Below are 21,794 nucleotides of genomic sequence, written 5' to 3'. Positions count from 1 at the left end.
GTCATCTTCACAACTAGTCTCTGAGCTATGGGGAATCAAGTATTATGTGTAAAAAACATGTAAAAGATTTAGAATAAAATTAAAATTGCTTTTCCTTCTTTTGAGGGAGAAGGATCAAACTAAGCAAGACAGAAAAATGTGAAGCCACAAAAAATAAAACAAAAAAATATTCATCCACTTCTTGATGACAATCAAAAACAAAATGAAAACGTAAAATTAAAATGGGGAAAGATTTCTGTAACATTGAAGAGAAAAGGGCTTAGTGTTCTTAGTGTGCAAGAGGTTTCAAAAAATAAGGAAAATGATGACTATTTCAACAGAAAAAAACTGGTAAGAGAATAAAAAAATGCAAATTCACTAAAAAAAGATACAAATAACCAATAAAAATTAAGATGTTCAGCTTCATTAATAATTTTTAAAATGCAAGTTAAAATAACTAGAAAACACCACTATCCAATAATAGATTGGCCAAAAATTTGAGTCTGATATAAGTATGGCTAATTAGGAAATGGGTGTTCATAGAAGGCTGGTGGAAGTGCTATTTTATACAATTTTTAAACAACCCACTGACAGTTTATTGTAAAATTACTCTGGCTCAGCAATCCTACTCTAGCTATCTCTCCTACGTAAATAAGAACACAAGAATTAAAGAAGTACATAGCGTTATTGAAATGGTGCCAAAAAGGGCTAAATGTCCATCAATAAGAAAATAGGCAAATATGGTATGTTCATTTAAGAGGATACTAAATATTTACTCACCTGAAAAGATGTATATATGTTTAACAAGTAAATTGTAGGCTTATATGTGCATGTTTCATTGTTTTAGTTGGAAACAAAACTAGTTAGATAGATATCTCTATAACCATTGGAATATGTAGAAAAAGCTATTAATACACTGTGAAGAGTGACTACTTCTGGGTGTGTGTGGCAAAGGAAGATTATGCTTCATCCACCAATTTTCTCTGTTTTCCCCCCAACAAAATATTTTTTTTAACTTTGCCATATGTATCTTTATCTTTAGCACTTTGCATTCCTCACAGTAAATGCTCAGCAAATGTTGGTCAAAGAGAAATAGTTTCCAGATGATCATGAATTCTTAGAAATCTATCAATTTCATCCATTTGTACACCTAGTGAGGCCATACATCACTGTTGACTTGTTATGTTTGTTTCCTGGCCAAATTATTAATAGCACCCCCTTCACTCCCAAAGTGATCAATTGGGATGAGAAATTATATGGTTACCATTGAAAATCTCACAGAAGCCATTGGTGGTGTTGATTAGCAACTCCTTCCCCAAACTCTTCCTACCTTATCTTCATGACACTGTTACATCATGCCCTCCCATATTTCTCTTCCCTTTCTAATTGCTCATCCTCTCCGTCATGGATTCTTTTTCTTGTTGTTCTCCCTAACACTTACTTTTTCCCAAAAGCTCTTCTTTCTCTGCTTAATCCATGTGATGATGAATATTTTCGCACATCCACGCACAGGGGTTTTCTCTATTTTGGGCTTGGACTCCTTCTTTAAGCTGATTTGCTAGGGGAGACTCATCGCTTAGATTCTCCACACCCCAAATTTTAATTGTCTACAATGGAAGGAGTGCCCTTCTCTCTCCTAAATGCTCCTGCTATTAGTTCAGTTTCTCAGAAATGCTCCCGGTGGTGGGTCCTCACCGGATGTCATGTCTGTGTAGAACAGCAACAGAGCAGATTGAGCTCCTCGGTGGAACCGCCTGCATTCAAATCATACTCCTTTACTTGGCTGGACTCCTACACTTCTCTGTACCCAGTCTCCCCATTTAAAAATGGGATAAGTCGTTAAGCATCTGCCTTCGGCTCAGGTCAGGATCCCAGGGTCCTGGGATTCAGCCCCGCATTGGACTCCCTACTCAGTGAAGAGCCTCCTTCTCCCTTTCCCCCTGCTCGTGCTCTCTCCTCTCTCTCTCTCACTTGCTCACTCTCTCTCTCAAATAAACAAAATCTAAAAATAAATAAATAAAATGGGATAACAGCAACCATTTGATGGGGCTACTTTCAGGATTAAATGATTTATTATATCTGAAGCACTTAAAAAGTATGGGGCACATACCAAGAATTATAGAAGTGTAAGCTATTATTCTCTTTCAAGTTTTCTATCGTGAACATGTATTAGAATAATAATAAAATGTGTTAAAAATAGCCAATGGCTCCCAGTGATTTTTAAATCACTGGGAGCCGTGTGCCTAACATAATGCCCTGCTCTTCAATAAGAGAAAACCATGGTCCTGGTGTAGCCCTGCCCTCTGGCTTCTGTCCTCTCACGCCTTCCGGATCTTTAGCCCCGCTCCCGCCACTACTCCTTATGTTTGTCTGGTTTGTCTTTAATAATCGGCTCTCAGGGGCACGTGGGTGGCTCAGTTGGTTAAGCGACTGCCTTCGGCTCAGGTCATGATCCTGGAGTCCCAGGATCGAGTCCCACATCGGGCTCCCTGCTCGGCAGGGAGTCTGCTTCTCCCTCTGACCCTCACCCCTCTCATTCTCTCTCTCTCTGTCATTCTCTCTCTCTCAAAAATAAATAAAATTTTGGGGCGCCTGGGTGGCTCAGTTGGTTAGGCGACTGCCTTCGGCTCAGGTCATGATCCTGGAGTCTCTGGATCGAGTCCCGCATCGGGCTCCCTGCTCGGCAGGGAGTCTGCTTCTCCCTCTGATCCTCCCAACCCTCCCCCCTCTCATGTGCTCCCTCTCTCAGTCTCTCTCTCTCAAATAAATAAATAAAATCTTTAATAAATAAATAAATAAATAAATAAAATTTTTAAAATTAAAAAAAAATATTTAATAATCGGCTCTCAAATGAAAAAAAGCCCGAATTTCTGTGGAGTAAATACTCTTACCATGGCTGAGGTCAAGTCACCTACATGGCATCCTGGTACATGCCGTGGGGAGGAGATGGGCAGCAAATGAGAACAGCACAGATTTTTACCATCTAGATATGACAGACACGCCCCAGGAGCATACGTGATTGATTGCAATGCATGAGGGGAAATAATTAGGAAGTGATAAGTTTTCAGTATTCATTACTTTTGTTTTTAATAGGATGGATTTATTGTAAGTTTTATGTAATTTAATTTTTAATCATATGTCATAAAAGCTGGCTCATTGAATTTCTAGAAATTTAACGATTGGCCCTCGGGGTATGAGCAAGCTCCAGCACACCACTGAGCCCCCACCTCAAACATTCTCCCTTCCACTCCAGCTTTACATCCCTCCTGAACGGGGCTCTCCTCATTTCCCTCCACTGACCCCTGGCCTACCCACTTTACAATGCAGGATTACAGCCCCCCACTTGCCTTCCCTTACCTGGTGATATCAGCATTTTTTGAGGAATAGGATACACTTAGCACCTAAGTATGTGTATTTCTTATCCCTTTCACTGATTATTTGTGTATCATCCTTTCTCCCATCTCCGACTTAGATCATATTTGTTTCAGACCAGTGGTTACCGCTTGAGGAAAAGGAGAGGGACTGCATATTTGAGAATCATTTGAGAACCTGGGGGCTTCTCAAGTTTCACCTTCTGCTGCCTAATTGAGGCTGATACTTCATCTCCCATGTCTACCTCACTTGGGTTTAGAAAGCGACTATTTTGTATGTTACAAATCTTAGCACAATGAATGTCTAGCACGTAGCAAGCACTCTGTAATTACTTGTCTATTGAAGCAATCTGACATTTTAGTAGAAAAGTTAAAATTCTATTAAGTAACTTAGTGACTGGCTAAAAAGGTGGATTCCTTGTCAAGCTAGGTTTTTGGCTTCTTATATTGAAGTCAAAGAAACAACAATACAGTCTTAAGGTATAATAGTGAGAAAACAGGTTAATAAGTTAGGGTATTCTTTTTAATAAAGGCAATAAAATAAATGTCTGTGACCAGGGGGCAAATGCACAAGCACATTACTGCTTAGGGGATCAAGTCATCGATGCCTTTATTAATGTGAAAATGACTGTTTAGAAATTCCTGCTGTCCCCTTCTCGGACACCTTGGGGACATGTAGACACATACACACATAAGTATAAATATATATGGCTTGATCATATACTCACTGCAAAGCATTTTTAAACTCCAAATGGGATGGGTAGGAGCTAATTGCATTAGAGATAATATTTAGGGAGCAAATTGTTTTTCTCCTGCTTACTTTGAAATAACATCATAACTGTCTCTCACAGACCTCGACAAAAAAAAAAAGAGAGAGAGAGAGAAGGCTAATGGACTTCATGTTCCCATGGAAATTTTGGATGACATTAAAACAGTCAAAGATAAGCACCAGCGGTAAGGCATAAAACCTATATTTCAGGACCAGAATTGCAACATCACATCCTTTCTGAAATTAGAGTAGGGATTTCAGATTATCATTTGTTCAAATCATTTGCATTCCCTGGGCACATATCCAGTGGCAGAGAAGTTTCCCGAGAGGCATTCTCAAGCCTCGCTGAGGCAACCACCCTGAAGAGAAGACGCACTTGCAAACTCAAGGGCTGTACGAGCGGGTCTTCCTCTTCTAATTGGTATTTATATTTGCCCCAAGAAAGAAGACTAATTTTCAGGCAGTCTGTTTAGTGAGGAAAAAACTCAAAATTTTTGGCCTCACTTAGCCAGCAGTAAGCTCTCTGCTATTCCTCAGTCATAAATAAAGAGCATTGACAAAGACATTAAAGATGGAAACAATAAAATTGTCAGGAAGGGCAGGAAAAAAATTGCCATGATATTCTGTCTCAGTTTACAAAAAAGGTATTAAAATCCCAACAATACAAAAATAGACTTGAACAATGACTTTTTTTTTTTTTTAAGGGAGGGGGACAATTGCTCCCGACTTCTGAAGATGAGTGTCTTAAAGGTTTCATTGATTAGTTGTTAAGTTTGCTGGTGAATGATTAGTCGATTAGTCAGAAAGGTTTGAATTAGTTACCAGGACTCTGCCTCCCATGAATAAAATGCAGGGAGTGTTCTCTCTCCCACCCTCTGTGACAGATGATATCTGTTTTCTCCTGTGAGTTTGAATTTAAGAGCCACTGAAGCTCAGCAACAGTATATTCTGGCTCAAATGAGCTGAAAATTGCATTCAATTTGAATTTCAAAAATGGAGGGGAAGAAGGGGGGAAAAAAAAACCCTCAACACTCATCAAGTCTCCATACTTTTCAACTACTTCCTGAGGCTTAGTTGCATTCGCCAGGCTGAGGACCTGAAACCAGGATGTGCTACAGGGGGAAAGAGCATCGCTGGATTCCTGCCCAGTCTGAGTTTAAAAATAAACTTTTAATAGTCAGGATCAAAGCAAACCTCACTTTTACGCACATGCATAATGCAGAATGCGACCCACCAAAGAAATAGATTTATCTTCTCCAAACTCAAATTGGCCTGTTTTTGTTTTGTTTTTTTTCCTTATGTACTTTGGAGGTGATAAAGGTGAAGGTGTTTTCCCTGGGAAACTCTAGAAAGGTAAATTCTTTTCTAAATTAAAATTAATTCCTATTCAGCTCACTTAAGACCCTCATTCCTTGTCGCTTGGTTTTTCTCCCTTCACCTGCCTCACATTACAAAGCAGATGTGTTCTTGAAAAGTTGAGTGAGTGGACATTGATTTTTCAAATCAAATCATATTTTGAAAGCTCTAAGAGAGTTGGTTATTTAAAGGAATCTTATGATAAATTATTTTATAAAGCCAAGGTATTTTTAGAGTGCAAATAACTGTCCCTTCACGCAAAGGCACCGTAAGCATGAGTTTGAAACCCATTCCGGGTCCTTAAAGCAGGGCATACTTGCAGTTCATCAGAAACACATATTTAAGTATCACCACTAATTAAAACTAAACTGATGTCACACAAAACAACAGATGATATCCCGGAATCACACAACTGAATGATTTTTGGCCAGAACTCCATTTTATGATAGTTTGAGCTGAAGGAGCAGAGAACACCAAACTCATTTCAATCCACTTCACACATGGAAACATATTCTCCCATTGCCTAAATTATTCTCAATTTGCAAATTAAGCAACTTGGGTGCCATGAAAAAGGTAATTTGACTTCTAAAGTGCCATTTTCCACATTGAAGCAAAAATCTGCCGAATGCTGTTCAGAAAAATCTGACTTGCTGCAGAGGGTTCAGTCCCGAGCAGGATGGAGAGACATCATGGGCAGCAAGGGCGCACTGATTTCCTGCACACCTACCAGCCTCTGCAGCGGTACGGGCGGGGGGGAGAAGGGGCGGAAGGGGCAAATAAATCACTGATACTACCCCCAAAGAGCTGACCATTTAGGGCGGGGGTTTGCCACCTTTCCCAAGTTGTGGACTCATTTGAGAGTCAGATGGAAGCGGGGACTCTTTGCACTGAAAGAACCCCTCCACATGCTGATCCTGTCGGACCGTCATTATAATGGGGCTTGTAAACGCAAGAGGCAGACCTGGGTCTAGTTGACCAACTGAGTAACTGATGGTAGCCAAGAACAGGAGGATGATTTTCCTTCAAACATGAAGTGAAAAAGACTTGATGTCTAGGTATACTGGGGAAATACTAGGTATTCAATTGGTAATAGGCGGCATACCAAGTACTTTCAGTAAGTTCACAGAAGACTGAATTAGGAAGAGAAGGCTTCCTATCGTAAGCACTGGACAAGACATAAAGAAAAATACTGTATTTTGCTTCTGGTGCATCCCCAAAGACCAGAATTAAGAAACAGTCTGACCCCAACAGCCAGGCTTCAAAATAGCAAATCAATAAAAACAGGTTCCTTTCAAAAGGAACCCCCCGATCACCACAACACACACTCAGTGAAGTCTAATTTGTCAGAATATCTCATAAAATAAAACACTCTAAAAGCACGAAAAATGACATTTTTGCATTTTAAAAGACAGAATGAGAGAAATATGGGAGCCTCTTCATTGCGTTGCTAATGAGATACATGCTAGGACCACAGTGAATCAAAGCTATCAAGAGGCCACTTAACCCTATAATGGGCACTACCTGGCATTATGTTATATAGGTTTCAAAATGAACATTAATATCTCCTACTCTTGTAGGGGACAGCTTACCTTTCAAACTGCAACAATGTTAGCGTAGGATTTTTTTCCTTACGTCTTCATAATTTAATATTGTTTCATTGATGAGCCAGTAAATTGTCAGCTCTATTCATTTATGTGACGTGAGCAAGGATCCAACCCAAAAAAGGAAAAAAAAAAAGTGAGGTCAATTTCCTTGGCCGCTGCATTTAATAAAATCTCCCAGGCAATAGAGTTAAGTACACATTAATAGCTATGGGTTCACACACCCTGACTTTAGCAAGTCTTTGATTTTCCTATATATATACTCAGAGCCGTCTTAACACCCCCAACTAAGGTACAGTCCTCATTTCTTATTTTAAGTTTTCTTCTATCTCAGCTTTATCAGATTTACTAATCTTCGGCTCCACTCTTATTTATAGTGTATGCTCTGGTTAAGGTTTCAAAGCAGTTTCCGTGATAACTCCCATTTATAACTTCCAGAAAAAAATTCTATCACAGGGACCAAAGGATTGTCTACTTATTTCACATTAGACTAAAAATATATGAATTTCTCCAAATATGAGGGTTTGGTCTCTCATTTCTCTGACCCTGAGAAAAGATAAAAGAGAACAGGTAGAGAAGCATGAGTTTCCTGACGGGAAAAACGTGAAGCTTCTGTTTTAAATAACTCCACAGTGGGTTTTAGCCAAGCATGCCGTTCAAAACACACTTCTGTTCGAGGTAGACGTTCATCAGGAGAAATTCTTAGGTGGACCCTCATGAAACTACCAATGTTCTACCAATCTTGACGGACAAACATGGCAATTCCATGTGATTTAAATGAACATCTCTCCCATCTTTACCCTCCGCTAAAAGACAACTCTTCAGAGGAACAACACGACCCCTGGAACATCCAGTTGAATTCAATGTGGGCTTGCAGCCCAGGGAAGGGGGGAGGAGAAGAGAAGAAGTTTGTGAGCAATGGACAACTCTAACGATTTCTTCGGTATACACTCCAGTGCAGAAACTCATTCATCAGGTGGCATCCAGGCCATTTTCTGTCATGCCCCTTGAGGCACGGAATGTGGTAGCTGTAGACTTTGGGGAGTGAACATGTCAAAGAGATGCCTGAATCATGATGAGGAGAGTCTCAGAGAGGCCCTAAATCACATGCACTGAAGACACCATTCACATCCACAGCTTTTGCCCTCTACTTTGAAGAAGTTAAAAGTAAAATGCTTGACAATTAAGCAAGTTGAGGTTTTAATTCCAGCTACACCTTAATACCCCCAGACTACAAAAAAGCAACTGGAATCAAACTTTGATCATTTGCTCTCATGCTGAAGAGGAAGGACTTGACTACTGAAAGACAAAGGGATATTTTGTAAATAAATTCTTGTAGACAGTGAGAGCTCAAGATCTACTAAGCCCAGAGACCAAGAAGGTTTCCAGTGGAGACTGGAGGTTGGCAGAGTCTAGAACCAGGAAAGAAAGCTGCTCTGCAAATAAAAATAGGAGGATGTTTCCAGGACACTCAAAAAGCGAGAAAGAAGGCAAGATGACACAAATGTGGGAATTCAACCCTATTTATTTCCTGGGACTGTGAACATAGGAGGCCTGTTAAAAAGCTGTAATTTGTGTAAGTCTAAGGAAACATGAAGAGAGAACCCACCCAATGGACACTACAGGGTAAGAAGTCTGAGGGGAACTAATTTAGGTCGTTACTTTTTTTTTTTTTTTTTAAGAAAGCTTACAACTCAAGAAGTACAGGCACACCTTGGAGATACTGCCGGTGAATTCCAGACCCCGACAATGAGCAAGAATTGAAGGAAGCGAGTCAAAGGAATTTTTCAGTTTCCCCGTGCATATAAAAGTTATGTTTACACTATACGTCATCTATTAAGTGTATAATAGCATCATGTCTAAAAAACAATGTACATCCCCTTTTATAAAAATACCTTATTGCTAAAAAATGCTAGCCATCATCTGAGTTTTTAGCAGGTCATCATTTCTTTGTGGTAGAGGGTCCTGCCTCAGTGTTGATGGCTGCCGACTGGTCAGGGCGGTGGTGGCTAAAAGCTGGGGTGGCTGAGACAATTGCTTAAAATAAGCCAATGAAGTCTGCCAAATCAACTGACTCTTCCTTTCATGAATGATCTCTCTGTGGCATATGATGCTGTTTGATGGCGTTTTACCCACAGTAGAACTTCTTTCAAAATTGGAGTCAATCTTCCCACAACCTGCCTCTGCTTTATCAGCTAAGCTTATATTCTAAACCCTTTGTTTTCATTTCAAATCTTCAGTTTCTTCAGCATCTTTACCAGGAGTAGATTCCATGTCAAGAAACCATCTTCTTTGCTCAGACACAAGAAGCAACTCCTCATCTGTTAAAGTTTTATCATGAGGTTACACAATTCAGTCCCATTTTCAGGCTCCACTTCTAATTCTGGTTCTCTTGCTACTTCTACCAGATCTGCAGGTACTTCTTCCACTGAAGACTTGAACTTCTCAAAGTCATCCACGAGAGCTGGAATCAACTTCCTCCAAACACTTGTTAATAGTGGCATTTTGACCTTTTCCCATGAATTACAAATGTTCTTAATGGCATCTAGAATGGTGAATCCTTTCCAAAGGTTTCAATTTATTTTGCCAGATCAATCAGAGGAATCATTATTTATGACAGCTGTAGCCTTATAAAATGTATTTCTTTCCTTTTTTTTAAGAGAGAGACAGAGCCTGAGCGGGAGGGAGGTGGGCGCCAGTAGGGGCAGAGGGAGAGGGAGAGAGAGAATCTTAAGCAGGCTCCATACTCAGTGTGGAGTCCGACACAGGGCTCAATCTCATGACCCTGAGATCATGACCTGAGCCAAAATCAAGAGTCATGACCTGAGCCAAAATCAAAAGTCAGAGGCTTAACTGACTGAGCCACCCAGACACCCCATAAAATGTATTTGTTAAATAATAAGAGTTGAAAGTCAAAATTAGTCCTTGACCCATGAGCTGCAGAATGGATATTGTGTTAGCAGGCATGAAAACAACATTAATCTTGTCCATCTCCAGCAGAGCTCTTGGGTGACCAGGTGCATAGTCAATAAACAGTCATACTGTGAACAAATCTTTTTTCCAGAGCAGTAGGTCACAACAGTGTGCTTAAAAATATTCAGTAAACCATGTTGTAAAAAGATGTGCTGTCATCTGGGCTTTACTGTCCCATTTATAGAGCATAGGCAGAGTAGACTAGGTATATTTCTTAAGAGCCCTAGGATTTTCAGAATGGTAAATGAGCATTGGCTTCAACTTCAAGTCACCAGCTGCATGAGCCCTAGCAAGAGGGCCAGCATGTCCTTTGAACCTATGAAACCAGGCATTGATTTCTCCTCTCTAGCTATGAAAGCCCTAGATGGCATTTTCTTCTAACAGAAAGCTGTTTTATCTACATTAAAAATCTGCAGTTTAGTGTAGCCACCTTCACAAATTATCATAGATCTTCTGGATCACTTGCTTCAGTTCCTACATCAGCACCTGCTGCTTCACTTTGTCCTTTGATGTTCTAAGGGCAGCTTCTTTCCTTAAACCTCATGAACCAACCTCCGCTAGCTTCATACTTTTCTTCTGCAGCCTCCTTACCTCTCTCAGCCTTCATAGGATTGAAGAGTTAGGGCCTTGTTCTGGATTAGGCTTTGGCTTAAGAGAATTATGTGGCTGGTTTGATCTTCTATCCAGACTTCTAAAACTTTCTCCATATCAACAATAGGTGTCTCACTTTCTTATCATTCCTGTGTTCACTGGGAATAGTACCTTTAATTTCCTTCAGGAATGTTTCCTTTGCATTACAATTTAGCTAACTGTTTGGTGCAAGAGGCTTAGCTTCTGGTCTGTCTCAGTTTTTGACACGCTTTCCTCCCTACACTTAATCATTTGTAGCTTTTGAAGTGAAGTGAAAGACGTGCAACTCTTCCTTTTACTTGAACACTTGGAGGCCATTGTAGGCTTATTAATTGGCCTCATATTGCTGTGTCTCAGGGAATGGGGAGGCCAGAGGGGAGAGAGAGAAGGGCAATGGCCAGTTGGTGAAGCAGTCAGAACACATACAACATTTATCGATCAAGGTCATTGTCTTCAGTGAATGCAGTTTGTGCCCCCCCCAAAACAATTACAAGCGTAACATCAAAGATCACCAATCACCAATCACCATAACAAATATAATAATAACAAAAAAGTTTGATATATTGTGAGAATTAGCTAAATGTGACATAGAGTAAACAGTGTTGGAAAAAAAATGACACCAATAGACTTGCTTGATGCAGGGTGGCCAGAAAACTTCAATCTGTAAAAAACCCAGTATCTGAAAGTCCAAGAAAGCAAACTGCAATAAAATGAGGTATATCTTACAAAAGAAGGATTCAAAGGATCAAAAATCCTCTGGGTGCTGATTTCATGAGACAAGATGTTGCTGTCCATGTGATGTTGCCAAAGGTCATGATCGATGTGGCTGTGATTTCAAGTTAACATTTAAAATAAACAACTTGTCAAAGCCCATCACTGAAATTAATGAAAATTCAAAATAATGTTCACATTATGATAACAGTTTTTGGAATGAGTTCTCCTTTTGATCCCACACACAGAGCTTATGTCTGAGCAGAGACATTCCACTCAGGATCATGTTATTTGGGATCTCCCATACATACAGGAGGCAGCCCACATCAGCCATCAGCAACATCCTGCTCTCAGAGTCTTGGGGAGGAAGAATTACTACGTTACTAAACTCCCTTTCAGTCACATGCAAGGTGTTCAGGAATTGCTGCAAGGAGAGAAAAGATGGATGCACAGCGCTTTCTAAAAATAATTGGAGTCTTCTGGGACCAAAGATACATAAACTAGTTGTCCCATGGGCAACTGGGATCCTGTTATTTGGGAATTCTTGGGAGGTTGGCGGCGGGGCGGGGGGGGGGAGGATGAATTAGAATCTAGCTCTTTGACTACTCTCCCCCAACTCCAGTGTCTGCGTATTTTTACTACATACATCTTAGACTCCATTTCATGTTCTGTTCCATTCAAGGGTCCTGGGTGAGGGAAGACAGATGGGCACTTAAAGGGTATGGGAATTTATTCCCATTACCTCAATGATCTCCTCTTACTACAAAATGCAATATACATTTCCCCAGATTAACCCCATTTTAAATGGTGACAACCGACCCAGGTGGAAGATTTCTTACTCAATACTGCAGGCAATTTAATGAAGAATAGAAAACAAAACTGTTGCCAACTTCTAGAAGTTCAGTTACAGTATGAGTGAGCAAGATTTTTGTGTGTGATCTAGAAATTCACTACTCCTTATGTAATTTTTCTGTCTGGAAATATTCTGAATTACAAACAACCAGTTTTAAAATGTACATGGGAACACTACCATTTTGTAAACTAGGAACTGCCTATACTCAACTAATTATTGAGATTGGACAACTTGAACTAACAAAAAAAATTAATTCCAGGATTAAAAACTACCAGACATGTTCACATGGATTTTGCATTGCACAACTTGAGGGGGCATCCTATAAACAGATTACAATGTGAATGGTGCTACCCCACTATGTTTGCATAGCACGGGGTTAGGGGAAGAAGCATCTGGATCCCCTTCCCTATTCCAGAGGAATTTTTAAAAGATTTAGTTATTTATTTGAGAGAGAGAGAGAGAGGGAGAGCGAGTGCACACACCCGCAAGCAGGGGAAGGGGTAGAGGGTGGGGGAGAGAGAGAGGGAGAGAAGCAGACTCCCAGCTGAGTGCTCCAGAGTCCAGTGCAAGGCTCGATCTCATGGCCCATGAGATTATGACCTGAGCCAAAATCATGAGTAGGATGCCCAACTGAATGAGCCACCCAGGTGCCCCCCAGAGGATATTTTTAGAGCAAATCCAGGGAACTGAATGACTAGGGTCCCTTCACTCAAAGTCACTGACCCCAAGGCAACAGGACTTGCACCACCCCTACCCTCACCATCAACAGTCTCTAGGTTGTTGCAGTCAGCTCCTTAGATGACAGGGAATTACCTCCCTACCTTCAGAGGGAGAAAGTTCTGTTCTTCAGGTCCCAAAATGGAACTAAGAATGGATATTCCAATAAAAAGAGAAGCCACTTAGCACAGAATGTTCCTGAAATGTATTAGCACTATGGTAGAATCCAACTATTAACCGCACTGCTATCCTTGGCGAAAAGCACATTTTGAATTCCAAAACCTTAGGAGTATATCTTACCAGGAGGCATTACCTCTAATCTACTTACATAGAGATACAAAAGCCTGTGCATAATATAGTCTAAAAAATGAATAGGTAACAGTAGGTTTTTAAAAAGGAAAACACAAATAGTCCCTCTAATCCTTCTGAATAAAATTTTAGAATACAGTCAGATAGTAGAAGATACACAGAAGAAATTCCTCAACTTTCTAGATTCCCTGCCATATGTTTTTTGTGTGGTTCTAAATAGGTTTGATTATTTGAAGATTTTTTCCTAAGATTTCAGTAGAGGCGATCAGAAAAGATTTTCCCAGGCCGGCATGGGATATCCAAACAAGCTACTGGTTATGGGGAAGATTTGGGGCAAAGATGGTTTTAGCTCCCCACCCCTCACCAAGCTTGCCATAATAAGAGAGAAAAATGGAACAGTGTAAGCAACATGATATTTTAAAATGTCCCTTGAAAGGGAGAGTAGATCACAGTCTGTGATACCGTTTTGAGAGTGGACAATAATCCATCAATTTCGATACAGTTTTTTCAGTGATGGATACAATGTAAAGCTTTCCCCCAGTTAAACTGAGCTCCAACTTAGAATTCCAGATTTAGATCTCCCAGTAGTTGCCACTTTATAGCTAGTCTTCCCAAATTCAGTAATATTGGCTACCTTCAGATACAATTTCTGATGGAGGAAGCTCTTCTGTGAAGGCAGGATATTTTAAAAATAAGAGGCTGAGATCCTTGACTCTAACACATCGCCAATCATTTCCCTTCCACTCTGACCCTGGTAGTGTGGAAGGTCAGGAAAGGAAAGGAAAGGGGATAAGTAGCAGAAGAGAAGAAGTAAGTAACAGACTAAAAGAAAAGACAAATAAGGGAAAGAAAGAGGAAGATGAACCATGAGCGAGCACACAGTCCACTCACTCCAAATTGGAATACATTAATGCTCTCAAATGGAGCGCAATTTCCTTGTGGTTCATCCTCCTCTCTGGAGGATGCAGGAACACCAGTGCTGGCTAGATGCTGGAGATAATCCTCTCCAAAAGCCGCATTTCACCAGTGACGAAAGGGAGGCCTTGCAAGGCAAAGTGACTTACAAAGTCATGACCAGAAGCCAGGTTCATGGCGAACCAGCCCAAGTTCCTACCGACCACACCTGCCTTAAAACAGGGATGGTTTTTCCAAGCTGTAGACAATTGCTAATGACTCAACAGTGAAGTAAGATGGAGGTGCCTTTCTCTCTCTGGGGGGGAAAACACAGGTTAGTTACAGTATTTGAACTTGTAGAACAGATGGGGCTGGCAAGGCCCAGCCAACCCAGCTTTTGGGGCAACCTGACCCTTGGTGACAGCATACTTTGAATTTAGAGGGACAAGCTCTAAGCCTCATTTTTTTTATAGTCCTAACAAACCATCTCTGGTGGTGATTATGACATAACATTTCTGGTGATTAATTAAGAACTCTTCATTACATCAGTCAGCTTATAATTAACAGATCCCCCATCTTTAATAAAATATATAGAATGATATGAAACAAATGAGGGATACCAAGTGGTAGATAAAACCTAAGTTCAAATGAGATCATCATCCTGTACCAGTCAAGAAGGAGGCAAAGCAGCAAACAGGGGAGGGAAGAGATGAGTGAGGAGTGTTCAAAAAGGGAATGGGGAGGAGGAAGGAGGCATTTGCTCAATCAGTACCTATTTTCAGAATTTCCTTCAAGCTGGCTTGGACTGAGAGCCATCAATTATTTAAAAGATGTAACATGATGCTTCCTTTGTTGAAGCAAACCTGCAAGAGGACCCCGAGAGAAAATAAAAAATGAATTAGGCAGAATGTATTAGTCTGCTTGAAGAAAACAAAGACTTAGCTGTTGGGACTGACTCTGTTTTAGAAATAGTTCAGTTTTGTCTCTTAAAAGCCACAAACCTTTTTTTTTTTTTCCTCTCCTTACCTATTTATTTATTATTTTCTACAGTAGCTCACACAAAAAGAGGAATGAATCATTTCCTAAACTTCTTTCTTTTCAGATTCAGCTTGATGTACTGTCTTCATTTAAATTACAAATACACTAATCTGAAACACTGTTTACCAAGTAGCATTTTAAATGAAAGATACAAGAAATTGCATCACTCACATTTTTAAAATGACTTTAGACTCTGGACCTCATAAAAAACAGCCGACAGTGTTCTCCGTCTTGGCTGCTATATTTCAATCCAGTGAATGAAATTCAATTAGTGAGCTTTGTACTTAGGACATTATGATTCCGATGGTTGGTCTGATCAAAACTGGTGTGCCAAGCCCTAGTTCTGGTTTTTTGGCAGATCGCAGTTAAGGAAAAAAAAAAAAAATAGGGCAGGTTGGCATGAAGAAAGTTAGTTTTCGGAGCAGCTTAATTTTCACCATCATTAAAAAATATGAGAGGAGGAGAGCTGTTCCCCAGAACAGCCCATTATTTACTAAGTGAACGGATTAACTTTTTGAGAAACCTCAGTGTTTGAGTCTGTCATTACCAGTTTTAGTACTTTCCCAAAATAGCCATCAGCCTCAGACAAACCAGTAACGGATTACAACGAATGCATTACAGATTTCATTCATTCTTAGGTTTTGATCGGCCTCAGCTGGTGTTCCAAACAGAAAGTACGGACTGGAATCTTGCTGATGTTTTTCTAACCCTCAGAATTACACAAAGTGACAAGCACCGAATAGGAAACCCTGAGCCTTTACAGTGTGGACTCAGACCACACCATCAGTTCAAGAGGTGCTACATCTTTAACACCTGAAGCACTCTAACACTTGAAAACAAAACCACACACAACAAAAACCACAGGGCTAAGCCAAGTGCATCACACGCCTTGGTCGCCCATCTGGACTACCACACTCTGATTCAAGAGCACCGCATCTGCATGGATCAAACAGAATGGTTAAGAGTGACTCCAACTGATCATTACATGGCTGACTCTTTGAAAAGAGGTAGACAAGGAATAGTGGAGATTTTAGAAGACTATACAGCCATTGGTCTATTAATAACAATCTTAAGTAATTCACCAATTGAGATCTGAGGACCCATTTGAATTTCAGAGGTTTGTTGTTGTTGTTTAAACACAGACCAGCTCCCATCACTTCTTTGCTTCTCTCACAGGGAATGACACCACCATCCAACTCATTGTACAGACAGAAACAAAGGAATCTTCCTTGGCATCTCTTTTTTCTCATCACCATTATCCATTCCATCTCCAAATCCTTCCCTCTTTTGGGAAAACAATTACGGGAACAATCATATGAAATTCCAGAAGTGACATCTGACTTCTTGGTAGACTCTTTGGAAACTTGTTCTAGAGGCTTTAAATCTTTCCTGAGAGTGACCCAGGATTCAGTACAGATGGGCAGCTTGACTCCTTGTACCCTTGGAGCTATTTTTCTCTGACTCAAAAACTGTATACCCCCATCTATTGTTGATATGAGCATATCATTTTGATGTTTTTTAATTTTTTAAAGGTTTATTTATTTATTTGAGAGAGAGAGAGAGAGCTCGGAGGTGGGGGGGGAGGGAGGAGAGAATCTCAAACAGATTCCCTGCTGAGCATGGAGCCCGATGGAGGGCTCAATCCTACAACCCTGAGATCACAACTTGAGCTGAAATCAAGAGTTGGACACTCAACCAACTAAGCCACCCAAGCGTCCTGATGGTTTTTAATTTTTTAGTTTTTTTCCCAAAGTTTTTATTTTAATTCTAGTTAGTTAACAGTGTTATATTAGTTTCAGGTGTATAGTACAGTGATTCAACAATTCTATACATCACCTGGATATTGATGGTTTTTTAAGTGATAAAGAATCCATTCTGAAATGAATCTTTCTTAGGTCAGACACAAAAGGGAAAATGCACATTCACTACCTGCTCACAAATGGGCTGCCTCAGAGGTGTCTTCTTAGAATTCATTAGTAAAATGTGGTGCTAGAGTGGCTTGTTCCAGCTTGCTAGAACTGACTCTGTGAATCTCTTCTCAGATCCATGTTGAGTGACTTCACGTTGGTAGCCTGAAGTCAGCCATTATGGGAATATTTACACCATGGAAATCAGCAAACATTATAAATTACAAATCAGGTGGGTATTTTTTTTTTTTTACCCTCCAGAGAGACAGATTACCACCACATCACTGATGTGAAAAAAGGCTTTCATTTGTTTCCTTCTTAACAAATAGAAAAATGGGGTGCCTGGGTGGCTCAGTGGTTAAGCGTCTGCCTTAGGCTCAGGTCATGATCCCAGAGTCCTGGGATCGAGTCCCGAATCGGGAATCCCTGCTCAGCAGGAGGCCTGTTTCTCCCTCTCCCACTCCCCCTGCTTGTGTTCCCTCTCTCTCGCTGTATCTCTCTCTGTCAAATAAATAAATAAAATCTTAAAAAAAAAATTAAAAAATACTATAAAGTGTCCTGCATCAGCACCTATCTTTCCCTCTTTTCCTCTTATGGTGGAGACTAGCCAGCAATTCACCAAACTCATCTCTTATTCCTTCGCACGTGGCGGGACCATATTCCCCGGCCACCCTTGCAGTTAGGTGTGGTCATGAGACTGAGCTTTCCTCCATGGAAACAGAACAGAAGTGACAGAAGCTTCCCAGTAGGTAGTCCATAAAACCCCCCCACACACTGTAGCATTTCCCTTTCAACTAAGCCTTCAAATCACCACATGAAAGAGACTCACCTCAATCAGGAATACCCACTGTGGATTAAATGGACTTATGCTTAAACCATTTACTCTTCGGTGGTTTGTTGGTTACACCAGTCATTACTGCCATAACTAAACACTCTTTCTCTTCTTTCAATTATTGTCTTTCCTCCTTCCAGCTGATAGAATAAATCTAGCTAAATCTATGGATGAGGGCTGGTCAAGATTGAGAAGACAGAAACAGAGGGCCTAATATGTTATTAATTTCTCACTTAGAGCTTGTATTTCACTTGAGAGTTTTTGGTTCTCTGTGTTATTCCTTTCAACAGTGATCCACTAGAAAGCTGTGTTATTTCCATATGCTTGTGGTAGAGTGTGCAGCTAATTCTTTTTCACTTCCATGATGTCACCTAAATGAAATGTTGCAGTTTAGAATCATTTCCATGTTAGAAATATATGAAGAATCCAATCCATAGGCCCTACAACTTGTCAAGGAAATTAACTCTAAAGACAGTATTGATAATCAACAATTAAAATGAGAGCTCTTAACATATTTAATTTCCCCCTGACCTGACTTTCTTCAATCATTATGGACAAAAAGTATGAATTCATTCTTTGCAAATAGCCTGGATCGCTTAATATATTCTAGAAGGAACGAAGACACCCCCCTCCGTGCACACGCAGACACACACATTCCAGCACATGTATTTCTCTAGCAAGGGCAAAAATAATCATGAAGGTAAAGATAAGCAACTATCCTAAGACATTGACCATGTAGACTCAGTATAGTGGAATTATAAATGTATTTTTAGTCTATCTATACATTTGTATCTTAAGTCTTTCTCATTCTATAACACTTATGATGAGGAAAGAAAGGGAGGGAGGGAATGAAGTAGGGAAATCAAAAGATTGTTTAATCCCTCCGGATTATTTACTATAGAAAGCATTCCATGTTTTCCTCCCTATAAACTTGTATAAGGAGTCTATTTGGGGGTGTTTGGGATTGTTGTGTTTTTAAAACTTTAACAATCATAGCTCTGAAGCTTAATCACTTGTATGTGTTACAAGACCAGATGGTTCAAGTGGGTGTTTGTTTACAAGCTCTTTGCATAAGGTTTTTAGCTGTTTTTAGACCCAAGCTGAATATTTCAACGAACAAAGGAAGCAATGAGGAATCAATGAGAAAGCACTGGATTTCATAGGTCCTTGGGCTGCTAGCCTTCACGCTGCCATCACTTCGTGCACTTTTACAAGGCTGCATTTAGGGCCCAAGAAACAATAACATACACCTAATGTGCTTTGAGTTCTTTATGGAACTCTGCCAGTCTTTGGAGGAGAAAGGTGTCTAATGTGGACCCAACGCTGTTCTGAAAGCTGTTGGTAAACCAACTAGAAAAGAACAGAGCACCCCTGCTTTCCCAACACCTTCCCCATCCTGAAACTCAAGAATTTAATGTGTCCTGTTTCCACCGGCTTCTTGAACTGTACTGTTTTGACCAGCCACATCCACCTCCTGCTCCCTCCTTCTGGATGTGGATGAAAAAAGAGAAAGAAACCTTTCGTGGCGAGTCCCCCATTCTTTGTTTCCTACCCATTAACCACACAGTTGCTATCTGCATGCACGCAAAGGATGCAGGTTTATTTACTGCAAAGTAAGTCAAATAATACTAAAGTTTCCTTAAGGGAGAATGAAAGGTTGCATGAAGGCACAAACTTGCATGGCTTTGAAAAGATGAGAGTGTATTCCCTGTTTTCTGGATGAGAAAAATCCCCTTCTCCCGGCTCGCCGTCTACTCTGGCACTTACCTTCTTTCAATGGAAAGAAGGCAATCAGTGCTTGCTTAACTTCATTTTTAAGAAGATTAACAATGACGAGCATGGTCGGCACACCTAGCATTAATACCTTACATCATAAGCTCTCTATCCTTTCCGGGTTACCCAAATCAGTATCTTTCTTGTCACTGTCCTGTCAGTTCCAAGAAATAAGGTATCTGAGGTGAAAAAGGCAGTACATGAATATCTTAGCATCTCAATGAGCCTGCCTCTATCATATTCTCTAACAAACTAGCAAGAAATTACAAGCTAACAAAAATGTGCTTGATCATTATCATTTCATGCGTTTAATTCACCTCTTTTATTAGTTCGGGGGTAAAAAATAACTTTTTCATAATTCCTTTGGATTAACTCAGCAAAACATGGTCTCATTTGACCGTGTCTTTAGGATAAGGGATGTGTTCCGTTTACTGTTAAGTCTCCAGAGGGCCATGTAGTTTCTAGCACATGGCAGGCGCTCCATGAAAGTACGGTGAATGAATGAAGGAATGAATTGCTAGATAGGGCTCTTCTCTTCCAACCGCAATGAACTCAAAGCTTAATTTAACATACATCATTAGCCTTTACAAAGTAAAGTTAAAGCACCTTGATAAATTAGCATATTCATGATTTATGTGGCTGTTTTGCCTCCTGAAGGCAACCTTTAAGAAAGGGCGGTTCCATTGTTTAGAGCCTTGAATAAAGAAGAGTGTATCTGGTAAAATTCAAACAGACTTGAAATACTGTCTTGACTATCAACAAAAGAAATCAAGCTTAGCACATATGCTTGTCCATGGCACCAGCGGCCACCACAGGGTAGTTGTTATGGATTGAATATTTGTGCCCATCAGCCAAATTCTTACATTGAACTATAACGCACCATGTCATGGTCGTTTGGAGGTGGGGACTTTGGGAGGTGATTTGGTCATGAGGGTGAACCCCCCCTCATGGTGGGATTGGTGCCCTTACCATACAGGCCCAAGAGAGATCCCTTGCCCCTTCTGCTATGTGAAGTTACAGAGAAAAGAGAGCGTTCGTAGGAAGGAGACCGCACCAGACATCCACTGTGCTGGACCATGATCTTGGAATCCCCAGTCTCCAAAACTTTAACAAGTAAATTTCTGTTATTTAGAAGCTCCCCAGTTTATGGTATTTTGTTATAGCAGCCCAAATGGACTAAGAGAGTAGTCAACCCTCCATTAAAACTTGTCCAATGAATGACTAAACAATCGTCGGCTTCCTATCAAGATAAAGACCCTGCCTGAGCATAGATTACACCAAACTCGAATCCTGATTTGCTAACTATCCTTCCATTACTGTGAACCATGATTATTTATTTGTATTTGTGACAAAACATCAGTGGTCCTGGGAAACAAGAATATTTAAAATCAAGACGCGATTTCCTCTAATCATCTCCCTCTGGCAAACACAGGAAAAATCTAGCAAGGTCTCGGCATACATAGATCTCCTTATCTGCAGACCAGAGGAGAGTAGAAACACCAGCAGTAGCCATGAAATATCACTCGTAGCCACTATTTATGTTTTATATACTGTCAGCAGCATGGTCATTTAGCATCAGACACGGCTACCCAGGCACTTAGATGATGCAGCAAGTGTCAGTACTGATGTTACTATTTATAGCCCAATAAACTTCACTTTGAACAATATTAGTAATGTTAAGCGTAGGTAGCACTCCTAGTATTAATGCCTTAATACAGATATATTGCTGTAAGCATAGTTTACAGCACGGAACATAAACACAAATCCAGTGATAACAATAAATCACTTTCTTGACTGCTTAAAAACATACTGTCAAAGTGGGCTTTATGCATTACACAATGGAGCAGAAGGCAGTGATATATATTTAAATTTTCCATTTTTAAGCTGTCACTCAAAAACTTTTCATACTTTTTTTAGCTATTGATCTTACTGGCTTGTGATAAGACTTCAACTGCTTGCTTGGGCTGTTTTTAGCTTCTGCTTCTTATTAAAAGAGCTAAATCAGGAATCAAAAAATGCTACTAATTTAGTATATTTCAATAGAAATGAAAGCTAAAAACAGCACCAAAATAGTGTAACTC

The 21,794-nt window shown here is 40.1% G+C and overlaps 1 protein-coding gene across 1 annotated transcript in view; it reads right to left on the bottom strand.

Annotated features, from left to right (window-relative positions):
• Nucleotides 1-21,794, bottom strand: part of ESRRG (estrogen related receptor gamma) — a 568,127-nt gene that overhangs the window by 426,412 nt on the left and 119,921 nt on the right. Inside the window, exon 2 of the mRNA XM_035010128.1 lies at nt 7,065-7,157. The gene's annotated coding sequence lies outside the window, so the exon portion shown is untranslated. The remainder of the gene's footprint in view (nt 1-7,064; nt 7,158-21,794) is intronic.

Source organism: Mirounga leonina, unplaced genomic scaffold (assembly GCF_011800145.1).
Source record: "Mirounga leonina isolate KUSES-001 unplaced genomic scaffold, KU_Mleo_1.0 Mir_154, whole genome shotgun sequence".
NCBI classification, from domain to species: Eukaryota; Metazoa; Chordata; class Mammalia; order Carnivora; family Phocidae; genus Mirounga; species Mirounga leonina.
This window is presented reverse-complemented; position numbering and strand designations above follow the sequence as displayed.